We start from the raw sequence: 11,723 nt of genomic DNA on the forward strand, positions 1-11,723 counted from the left end.
AAAGCACAAACCACCATTCTCTGTGATTAAGCCCATTCATTATGCCCTGCTCTTTTCTATTCATGGAGCAGTGAACTACAAAGCACACAGCTCCTACCCTGTAAGCCACGACACGGAAGGGAGAGACACATCTCCCTTTCTAAACCACTGGAAACATTCCAAGAAAGCTCTTTAAGGGAAAAACAAAAGCACTTCGAAGGATAATGAAAAGTGAGTGCAACTGCTTTAGGAGATAGAAGGAGTCTCGTAAGGTCAAGAACGGTATCACCTGACCTGCATCATCAAAGAGGAGTTGAACTTTGCCAGCATCCTGATAGAGAGAAAAGTACTCATAAAACGTAGAGGTAAGGTTTCAAAGGATGGTTCATCCAGTAAAGGGCTGGCTATGCAAGCAAGAGGAACTGCGTTTGGCTCCCTAGTACCCATGTTAAAATAAATAAATAACTGGACATAGGGCCACGCGCCTGAAATCCCAGAGCTGGAGCTGCAGAGAAGAAGCCTAGGACTGCCTGGTCAGCCTGTCAAGCCAAATCAATAGGCTCCAGGTTCAGGGAAAGATTTTGACTCAAAAGTAAGGTTGAGAGGAATTAAGGAAGTCATAGAATATGAACTTCATGCTGCTTTAAACTGATTTGAATGTTTAATTTATGATAAACATCAAAAGTAGCAACAAGTGAAAGCTTGGCCCTTTGATATTTACAAGCCATTCTGTATGAAAATATAACCAATTTGATTCTGCACACATAGGAAAGAATTTGTGCAAAGGCACTGTCTTCTCTACCTAAGAGGTAAAAATGTGACTGAGATCCAGTCCCAGGAGTTTCCAAGGAGACAGTGCTATAAATGGAGTACAAAGGGATGTATGTACACCTCAGTGGTAGAATACTTGCCTGTCATGTATAAGGCCTCCATTCAATATCCAGAAGTTCAAAAACAAGTTAAAAATAAAACAGCAAAACAATAACTGACCTGCAACATCAGCCGAGATGTCATGGAGAAGGCAGGCCTTAACGTAGAACTTGAAATTCATATTTGTAGAATTTCCCCAAGCAAAAATGGATTGTAACTCAAATGCTCAAAGTGTGGTTTGGGGGTCTTGAAAGGTATCTCAGTGAGTATAAAGTGCTTGCCATGCAAGCATAAAAATCTAAATCTGGATTCCCAGAATCTATGTAAAAAGCCAGTCACCACAGTACATGCCTATTACCCAGTGTTGGAGGGGCAGGCAAGGTAGATCCTGCTCTGATGGGAGATGTCATTCTGTATATGTTTCTCATACTGGTTAATAATAAAGCACTGTTGGCCAATAGGAAAGGAAGATAGGAGGGACTAGGAGACAAGGAGGAAACAGGAAGTAGTTGGGAGGAGTCAAGATGGAGAGTCTGGAGAGAGCAGTATGCGGCAGCCAGCTCCCGGTAAGAAGAACACGTGAACATACATAGATTAACACAAATGGGTTAATAACTAAGGCAGAGCTAGCCAATAAGAAACTAGTAACTGGCCAACAGGATTATATCAAATACAGAGTCTCTGCGTATTATTTGGGGCTGGCGGCGCAGCGGCAGGACAAGACCGCGGGCGGCGGCAGGCAGAAAAACCGTACTCGTTACACTGCTCCATGCCATCAGTGAGGTGCAGGTATAGTGAGAGACCTTGCCTCAAAAAAACAAAGTGGAGCATGCTAGTGGAAGATACCCAAAGTCGACATCTGTCTTCCACATGCATGTGCATTCTCGTGTACCTGTGTGTGGGTATACACACACAAACATGCACAAATGTGATCTAGGGACCCAAGGGTGTCCCTGAGATCCTTTCAAGGGAATCATGTGTGGTGTGAGGAACCTTTTCATGTAAGTACTAAGTTGCTGTGCTTTTTCCTTGTCCATTTGTCAGGGTGCAGTGGGGCTTCCTACAGTGCATTTGGAAAACCTGTGAAACTCTGGGGCCAGCTTTCCAAATGGCCATGGCATAATGTGAAAGAATTACACACTGGTAAAACAATCTTTGAAATTACAAAAGACACCAATGGATTCTGATGCAATAAAAGAGAAGTCTATTGACTTGCTAGAGCACACATTTAATCCCAGCATTTGAAAGGGGAAGGAAGGCCAAAAGGGGAGTTTAAGGCCAGCCAGTCCTAGAAAGTGAGTTCAGACTAGCCAGAGATACACAGTGAAGCCATGCCTCAAAAACAAAACAACAACAAAAAGAGTCAACTCCCACATAATGATAACTTTCAAGAAATTACTAAATTCAAGAAGGTGTGGGGAACGCAGGAAGAGTGAGGGAGAGGTGAAGGGGGTGGACACAAATACCATGTACTCACGTTCCCACAAGCATAAATAATACATTTTTTTAAAAGGGAAAAAGCAAGAAAGAAAGTACAACTTACCATGCTGTGGAGTAGGGGGTCAAAGACAGTGTTTTACCATTCGCTGAAATGGTTGCTAGGATCCAGCAGTTGAGAAGACTACATTTTCTATAGATGCTCCAAACAAGGCAATATTATCCTAACTTCATTTTATTCTATTAAGACAGATATTAAAGAGATTTATAAAAAAAACACATAAAGCAATCTTTATCTTCTAACTAAATTTACTTTTACCATAGAATTATTTTTACAAAAATATGCACGAGAAGATGTTATACACTGAACTGTGTTCCCCAAGAGATATGCAAATACCACCCCATGAATAGGACCTTATTCTAAAATCTATTTTACATATGATCAAATTAAGATTAAGTCACTTGAAGTGCTCTTCGTTCTAGGTGAGTGATGTCCTTATAAAAAGGAATTTGAACGCCCAGTTGACACAGAGAGAATGGCATCTACAAGCCAAGGAACATTTGAGAGTGCACGAAGCTGGGAGAAGGCTCGGCTCAGGGTGGAGTCGCCCCTAAAACCTTCAGAATGGAGACCCTGTCAATACCTCCAGTTTTTAATATGAAACTTCCTGAACTGTGAGTCACTTCCTAAATGTGTGCGGCTACAGTGCTCAGTTTTCCCTTTATTAAATGTCATTGTGTGTTCTGGCATGTGAGCGAGCACATGGTTGGGGGAGGGCATGTGCATGCAATGTGGAAAGCATATGGAGGTCAGAGGGCAACCTGCTGCCCTCAGTTCTCTCCATCCAACCATCCCGGTCCCAAAGACCAAATTCAGGTCAACACTTTTTTTGTTTTAACCACTGAACCATCTTGCCAGACCAGTTTGTGATTATTTGTAAATGATCATGTGATTGCTTTACTGTTTTTAATGAACCATTAACTATTTAAATTTGATATGAAGAAAATACACATTATGTTAAAGAAAACCTCTTTGGGATTTTAATGATTTCGAAGACTAGAAAGAGATCTGAGATTAAAACTTTGAGGAAGACAGGATTAGTGGACCCTTTCCTATGCCGTCAAGCCAGTAGATGCCAAGGACAGTCTCTAGCATCAAGCACCAAGTTACTTGCCATACTCATCTACTTGGAGTCTCCAGAATTCTGTCCTAGGCAATTACATTTTTTTTTTTTACAAGCTTACTGACTAGTCCTTCTATTAACTGAGGACTGGAGATAAAATTACCCCAGCAGGTACTGCAGCCGTCTCCTTGGGATTTCAGGAGTGGGAGACATGGGTTAAGTCAAGCAATAAAGGTGATGACAGAAGCTTGAGCTAAGATGCTGGGGTCAGTCAGTTCTTACAAGGTATCAGAAAAAAGGAGCCTGTGGCTCTGCCCTCTGACTTCTGCCATCACTGTTAACTGATGATGACTACAGGACTTTCCACATTCCCAGTGGGCTTCCCTCTGACTCTCCTCCAAATAGCTGCTTCTCTAAACTCCCTCATGCAAATGGCTTTGGCTCACTGCTGCCAAAATTCACCTCAAGGCAACTTTGCAGTTTCTGCCAGATTGCCAACAGGCAGATTCTTTTTTCTTTCTTAATTTCACTTCCAGAGATAGAAAATCTGACTGGTCTAGTATGTCTCCTAGAACCAGGCCATGCTCAAATTCATTGGACAGCCCATGCCTTTGCTGATCTGAAATCAAATTCACACATTTGCCTTAATAATCTGAGTACAGGGCCTAGATTAATAAGGTATAAGACAGGAGTGCTCATGCAGCAGGCTCAGTGGGCGGGGCATTGCTCCCTTAGAAGAGGCGGTGGCAGAAGAGGTATTATAATTACCATCATCAGAATGAGGTTTTTTTCCCCCCTATAGTACAAAATAAGAAGAATCCATTTTTATTACAACATGTTTTTATCAGCAAGTTGTCTTTTGATATACGTACCCAATGGATTGGATGACACTTCTAACAGTGGTAGGCTGTGAAGATTCTGGAAATATAGGCTACATGTTTCTTCCTTCTTCTTCTTTCATGTATTAAGTATTAATTTGACAAGTAATGTTAACTCTAGTTACTCTTTTTTCTCCTCTGTCATCTGCATGGCATCTCACCCGACGCTGTCTTTCCTCCCTTGCTGCCCACTACCCCAGTCTGCTTTGTAGTATTAAACTAAAACAAAAGGGAAAATAAATGATTCTCCCCACACGTTCTACTTCACTGTCTTTACATGAGGGGTTGCTTTGGTTCTAGGACAGTTTTATGAGCTGTCTTTGTCCTTTGATTGTTTTCTAAAGGCGGAAAAGCATGCAAATATTAAATTATTTATTGTAAATGTAACAACCAGTGCATACTTCAATTTTGGGGGTTGTCACTTTAGGGCATGCTCTAAGTGTTGAGACAGAGCAGAGCCCCCGCTTTTGTGTATCAGTACCCATGAATTTCAGCATGTGTGACGGTTTAGTTTTGTGTTTGGGTAAATTATTTGTGTGTGTGTGTCATTGTATAATTTCTTCTGTGTTTGTGTATGTATGTTTGTAGTTTTCTTGGTATGTGTGTGTGTTTCAATGGAACGAGATCACATTGTTTTCTTATGTTGCGCTGTATATTTTTTCATTTGTTGCTGAGAATTGAAAGAAGGCAGTTTCTATTTTGACTAAATTGTTGGACTGCTCCAAAAAAAGGGGGGGGGGTAACAAGCAGAAACATCTCCAAGATTTTGTTGAATCCAATTAGTCGTTTGCAACTTGTAGTACATCTGATTCTTATTACAAGCTTTTGTGTTTTCTCCAGTAAATCAGTTGAAACTAAGTGACTGTGGCATTTGACCTACTTAGTGAAGGTGTAGATTTAAATTTGCATGTTTTATTGTTCTCTGTCCTTTACACATCAGTGTTCCTCTCTGGACACTTAAAAATTATGATGGCATCCAACAGAGCAACACATCGGCTCCTCTCTAAGGAGTCCCATTGATTCAAGTTCATTTTAATCAACTCAACTGATGCATTTGTTTGTACCAAGAAAATACTGACTCACAAACTCAAAGTTGAGGAAAGGAAAAAACAAAAACCAAAACAAAAACTTCAGGACAGGTTTGATCAAGACTTCAGCCCTGGTTTTCTGCAGTTGTCCAAATTCTGTCTTTGTCTTCCAGTCTCTTTCTCCCATTGGAGCGAAATGAACCCTTGGTCCTGTTGCTGTGTTGACTGTAGACATCAAGTCTCAGTACGTAGCTCAGGATAGCTTTGAATCCTTCTGTCTCAGTCTCCAGCGTGGTAGGATCATGAGCATGTGTCACCACAGCCGGTATATCCTCAGTTCTTACATCCTATTGCCCAAAGGGGACAGAATGTATGGCCATAAAAGCACCAAACAAAAAGGCATTGCTTCTCCTTGGTGGGGAGGGGGAGCAACTCTAATCACATGACTGCTTATTCTGATCTGAACTCATCCCAGCAGCCATAAAAATAATGTTTGGCTGACTTCATTCTGACTTTCTCTCTGTAGTAAAATGGTTCCCGCTTTGTCAGACTTCACATCCATCTAAGACACTGTGTAGAAGAGTACTCCTAGCTTTGCAAACACCAAACAAGAGAGCTGCATTTTCCTTGCAGTCATTTGTGTCTTGCATCACAGCAAGTAGGGATGAATACCTCTGAAGTCCAACCTTCCAGGTCCTATGTATAAAGTTGTTACCAGACATCAATCTCACTGCCACCAAACACAATTATATGGAGTGGATATTCAACAGCCCATATCTATAATGCCTTCCATGATCCATTTAATTGACTAAACCCCACTACATACAAGGTGATACTGTTTTCTTGCTATTCTTTGCTTTTTGGCAGCTATTGATCTCCCAGCCATAGAATTATCCTTGATGAATTTAGCCCTTCCATGTATACAAGATGGTTTATCTATCAAATTTATATGACTCCAAGTTGACTGTTGAGGGAAATGTTAGGTCAATTCATTGCCTTTTTTTTTTCAGAGTCTGGGAAACATTTTGCACATCCTAAGACAGCCCAAGACACAGTTCCCCACATGTCCTATTGCCTTAAATAGGCTCTTTAGTGATGCTTTTCAAATATTTCATTTCTACCTATGCCCAGCTCAATTTTGAACATTTTATTTATTTATGCACTAAAATGTGGACCCTAGTAAATATATCACAACACCTCCAAAACATTCCCAATCAGGCAATGGTCCAGCAGCCATGTTTTAGAATCAGGCTGTTGTGAATTCTCCAAGAACAACTGTGAATTGCTTCCTTGAGCAATCCCACAGGTGCACAGGAAAGAATCCCGGCCAGCAGGCAGGGGGATGCCAAAGACAGGGACAAAATCTCAGGCTTCAACATAATCTACATTTATGTGGGAAAACTGTCATCAGAAAAGGTTCAGCTAAAGCCCTCAGTACCAAAACAACCAGTTAAGGCACTCCTACCCCCATTCCAGGGTCTTTAGTGACTCTTCTATTGTACAGGTTCTGTACAGGATGCCAGAAGTACGGGGGGGGGGGCGAAAATATTCCCTCAGCAGACATGTAAAATATTTTCCAGAAAATGCAAAGGTTTTTAGAAACCCCTTCCATTCTCCCAGATCTTCCTAATTATACAAAATATCAAAATGCTTGGGAAACCAATAAAATTCCTAGTGCTCTTACGTTTCTATTTCCCAAGTGGGCCCAGGGGTTGGACTTTCTCAGAGCCCTCAAGGCTTCACTGGAAAGGTCTCTCCCAGACACTAACTGGCACGTTTCTCGTGGGGTTCAAGAAAAACAATTACACTACTACTAAAATAAAGTACTTTGTGGCAGTTTTCACCGCTGAAAGACAAATAAAGATATCCAGAATTAAAGAATGACAGAATGCCCCACCCAACCAGCTGATGCTCAGAGATGCCCTCCAAGGCTGTCTCCACTGCCCACCCATCGTGACCCCCCACACACATAGCATCCATCATGTTCTCTCATTTCCCAGAACAATCCTGCACAATATCTTTCCATGTTTGTTTTGAAAGCTAGAGATGTTGTTTTCTGTATGCTCTGTCTCCCACATGGCATGTGTACGCTGTGCTGTGCAATTTGAAGCTTTTCAGTTAATCCTTCCAATGCACAGGTGGGTAAAACACTGGAAAACGGCACCCCAAGAGGACATGTGTTTAAGCAATTCAAGATTTCTGAATGTGGAGATTGTGTCATTATTCGAATTTCCATTTCGGGAGACATGATTAAATCATTCCACCCTGATGATTGTTGTGTAGCTAAGGAAACTTCCCAAGTGCCCTTGGTATTTGCCTAAATTGGTTGTGAAAGGCAGATCTAGTTTCTATTTGTAAAGAGTTTCTTGAAGTTTCTTTCAATCTCACAAAACAATCCAAAAAGTGGAAAATTAGGAGCAGAAAGCTCTAAAGGTCTTTAGACTTAGAGACAGCATCAAGGGGCGAGCGCTGATTGATGTGTCTTTAATAGGATGAAGAACAATGGGGGATGCGGGACTCAGACACTAGGAAATCAGGATAACAGATTAGCTGCTCAAATGAAGGAGAGGCCAAAGGGAGAGAAAGGCTAAGACACAGAAGTCTGTTGCTTTAGAATTATGACCGAATGTGTCACTATTTCACCTTTACAAGGCACCTGCATTTGCCTGATCATCACAGCTAGGCCAATGAGAACACATTGACTAGCCACAACCATAAAATATTGTCTCTGACCTCTGCAAGAAAGTGGATGTGTGTGTGTATACGGTGGGTGGCAGCCATACTATATCCTTTCTCTCATACATACCCTTCACAGAGCCCCTTCTTCCCTCCCCATCCCCAGGAGTTGACTGAAAGGAGACATTGACTGGAGGTTTCCCCGACTCATGGACTCAAGAAGCGACAGAATAAGAGGTCTAAATCACCACAAGGGATTTCATATCTACACATCCACAACCTGTCACCAATGCTGGTGGCTTGCTAGCTTTAAGAGCTGTTTAATAAAACCGAATTATGAAACAGAAAAAGAACTTGAGACAATAACACAAAATTGCCAAAAGGGAAAAAATAAAACCACCAAAGAATTCCTTGATAGTCCCTATAAGATGACATAACCTGTCCCCAGATCTCCCACTTGGATATTTTTAGACTTAATGTCTCAGACAGGAGGATCATGGAAGGCAGAAATGTTTATGCCAGTTTCTTCTCACTCTCCGTCCCTCCCTCCTCTCTCCCTCCCTCCCTCTTTCTCTCCCTCCTTCTCTCCCTCCCTCACTCTCTCCCTTCTTCTCTCCCTCCCTCACTCTCTCCCTTCTTCTCTCCCTCCCTCCCTCCCTTCCTCCTTCCTCTCTTCCCTCTTCTCTCTCCCTCCTTTCCTCTCCCTCCCTCTCATACACACACACACACACACACACACAGAGAGAGAGAGAGAGAGAGAGAGAGAGAGAGAGATGCATAGTGAGCATGTTGGAAAGTAACATGATTAGGGGCAGGAGGCTGGCATGCCAGACAGAGGGTCTTCCCTCTGGTAACTAATTAGAAGAACATGGCCTGTGGAAGAGGGGACACCACGGGATGTAGATTCCAGTTTCCCTAGAACAGATCAGTCTTAACAATTTACTCTTGTGGATTAAAATCCCATTTTCCTCTCTGAGGTACCGCCCAGTCAGAAGGCCATGTGGCCCCAATTTGAAAGAAATGGGAAAAAAGAAACCAGCCCATGTCCACTGAGAGCCTGAGGAACAGGCTGTCCAAGAGCAGAGGGAGACCAGCATGTACTATGCTCCTAAATTTTAACAAGGCTTAAAAAGAATAACAGAAAATAGTGAAATAATAATTTGGAGCTTTGGGGTATGACTCAAAAAGATACAATATTGAATTATAGAGATATGAGGTATTTGCCAGAAATAAGCTATTAGTTCTTCTTCTTCTTCTTCTTCTTCTTCTTCTTCTTCTTCTTCTTCTTCTTCTTCTTCTTCTTCTTCTTCTTCTTCTTCTTCTTTTTTAATTTGGCTTTTAAGCTGACAACTGCTTTAAAATAATTCAGACATAAAATTCTGACATAAAAATGAAAGCTCACAGAGCTCTCACAGAAAAGGCAATTGAAGTATTGGGTAAGATGTGACTTCTAGCCTCCTGATTGTGCCTTAGACTCTTAAGGTCTGCAGGGCAACTGCGAGAGGGAGCCCCACATGGACTGAGAGAGAAAGCAGCCTCTTCTAGAGGCATGCGGGAACATGGTATTTACCAGTGTGGTTAGAAAATTGTCCACAATCTCTAAGTCAAAGACCACACAGTGATGGCGGCCACTCTCGCTGTGGATAAACGGCTGAGAAGGGAAGCATTGTATTGACTTAGAGTAGAGCTCACTTCTCGTTTCTCTTCTTTCTCTCACATGGCTTTGAGCCTATTTTGTTTTCTCTGGTGTGTGTCCAAGGTAATAGGACCAGTTTCTGAAAATCACACTGGAAAGGCGGTGCTGGGATTTTATGTGCCTTGAGTTTGCAGAGGGCTTGTGGAAGCTGCAACAGGTGGGTCTTATTGAGGTTTACAGAAGCAGTACTGGGGAGGCTTCGTGCCAAGTCTCAGCTCTGCATTCCATAAATATGCATACATTAGCGTTCAAGATCTCCCTGCATGAATCAGGGATTATTCTATTCCAAAGCACATAAAATTTCATGTGAATTCCATTTTTGTGTGACATGAAATATACTGCTCTCTGGCAGTACATTTCTCCTGTGATACCCACAGTAGAATTTATTTAGCATTTAACAATATCATGATGACTGACTTGTTAATAAAAACTATCATATTTCAGGTGGGTCATAAATCAGAATGAATCTTTGAGGATCTGTACAAACATTGGAGTTGGGGTCCAGGACTACTGTCCATTCCTCTCAATACCACTGTCCACTTTTAGCAAGACCACTGAACACTTCTAGGAAGACCACTGTCCACTTCCAGCAAGACCACTGTCCACTTCTAATCTCTATTCATTTTGGTCCCTGAACCTGGCATTTTAAAACTTTGGGAAGAACTTCAAAGTGAAAAGGTGTTGATTGGCTCATTTTTTTAAAAAAGGGAGATAAAATTTCGAGTTAATAATATAGCTCCTTAGTTTCATGAACTTAGTGCATATCAACCCCCACAGCCTTGAACCTTTTCTGTGAATGAGACAAGATTCTGACTAGGAAGGTAGACACTGAGCAATTCTGAAGAGGTGATCAATGCCCCGTGCTGCCATCCCTTGCTGAGCTGTTTGACATTCTATAAGAAACAAAGGACCTTCGTAGCTAAACATTTCAGAAAAGGCCACGTGAAAAAAAGCTACAGAGCTAAAGCGTTTCTTCATCACTGAGCTTCTTACTGTGTAGATGACTCCTGTAAGGATTCAGGCATTGTGCTGGCCTGTCCCTGTCACCTGGCTGAATGCACTCAAGCAGTACCCTGTTCAGCCCAGGGTTCCATGACTACTAGTCTGCACGCAGGTGCAAAGGATCCTTTAAAAGAAAGACCCCTGCACACTTATGCTCTCCCACACCCTTTCCTCATGTTCAAAGGGAAGAACAGAGGAAGCAAACTGAGTGCCATCATTCGTGCCTCTCTGCTTCCTAACTGTGTGTGTAATGTGGCCAACAGCTTCATACCCCTGCTTCCATTCACCGTCCCCCCAAACCGTAAGCCAAAGGGAATCTTCCCTTCCCTAAGTTGCATTATGTTGGATAGAAAGAGCAACAAGAAAAGTAACCAATATGGATACCTAATTTTTAATTGAGTTATGGATTAGTCTTCTCAAGCAAAATGGTAAAGGCAAAGAAGCATGTTGGTAGAATAAATGGGCATGCCACCAGCTGGATCTGAAAGAAAGACATTTGGATAGCAGTCAAGTGTCTGGAACAGGTCATGGACACCCAAACCTTCACTGCTTTCTTTTGTGTTTAGACAGAAGCTATAAGCAATGTGTTGGAGCACAGAATAGTGAGGATCAACATGAGAGAAAACTGTTCTCTACTCAGCATCGTTAGAAAATCATTGGTCTCCCCAGGCCTGCTTTTCCATAGTTTATCTGTCAAGTAGATCCACAGAAAAGATTTGCCTTATAAATGCATTAAAGTCACGAGTGTGGGCTAAATGCTGATACAATATATTAAGAGGGATTTAATAGATTTGGGGAAAGAGGCTAACTGGTTGTAACTACAGAACTTCTCAGAACTTTTAGTATATTGTCATACATTAGGACTCTGTACCTTGAAGGTTCTAGAGAGTGATTCCCCAAGTTTCTTTAACAGAAAAAAATTATTTTTCACATCTCCTAAAACATACCTCCATGAAAGAACTGTTTAGAAAATACTAGAAATGATCTCTGAGGCCAATGAACCTGTTGGCGGTGCCTAACTGTGACATCATTG

Source organism: Phodopus roborovskii, unplaced genomic scaffold (genome assembly GCF_943737965.1).
Source record: "Phodopus roborovskii unplaced genomic scaffold, PHOROB, whole genome shotgun sequence".
Taxonomy (NCBI): domain Eukaryota; kingdom Metazoa; phylum Chordata; class Mammalia; order Rodentia; family Cricetidae; genus Phodopus; species Phodopus roborovskii.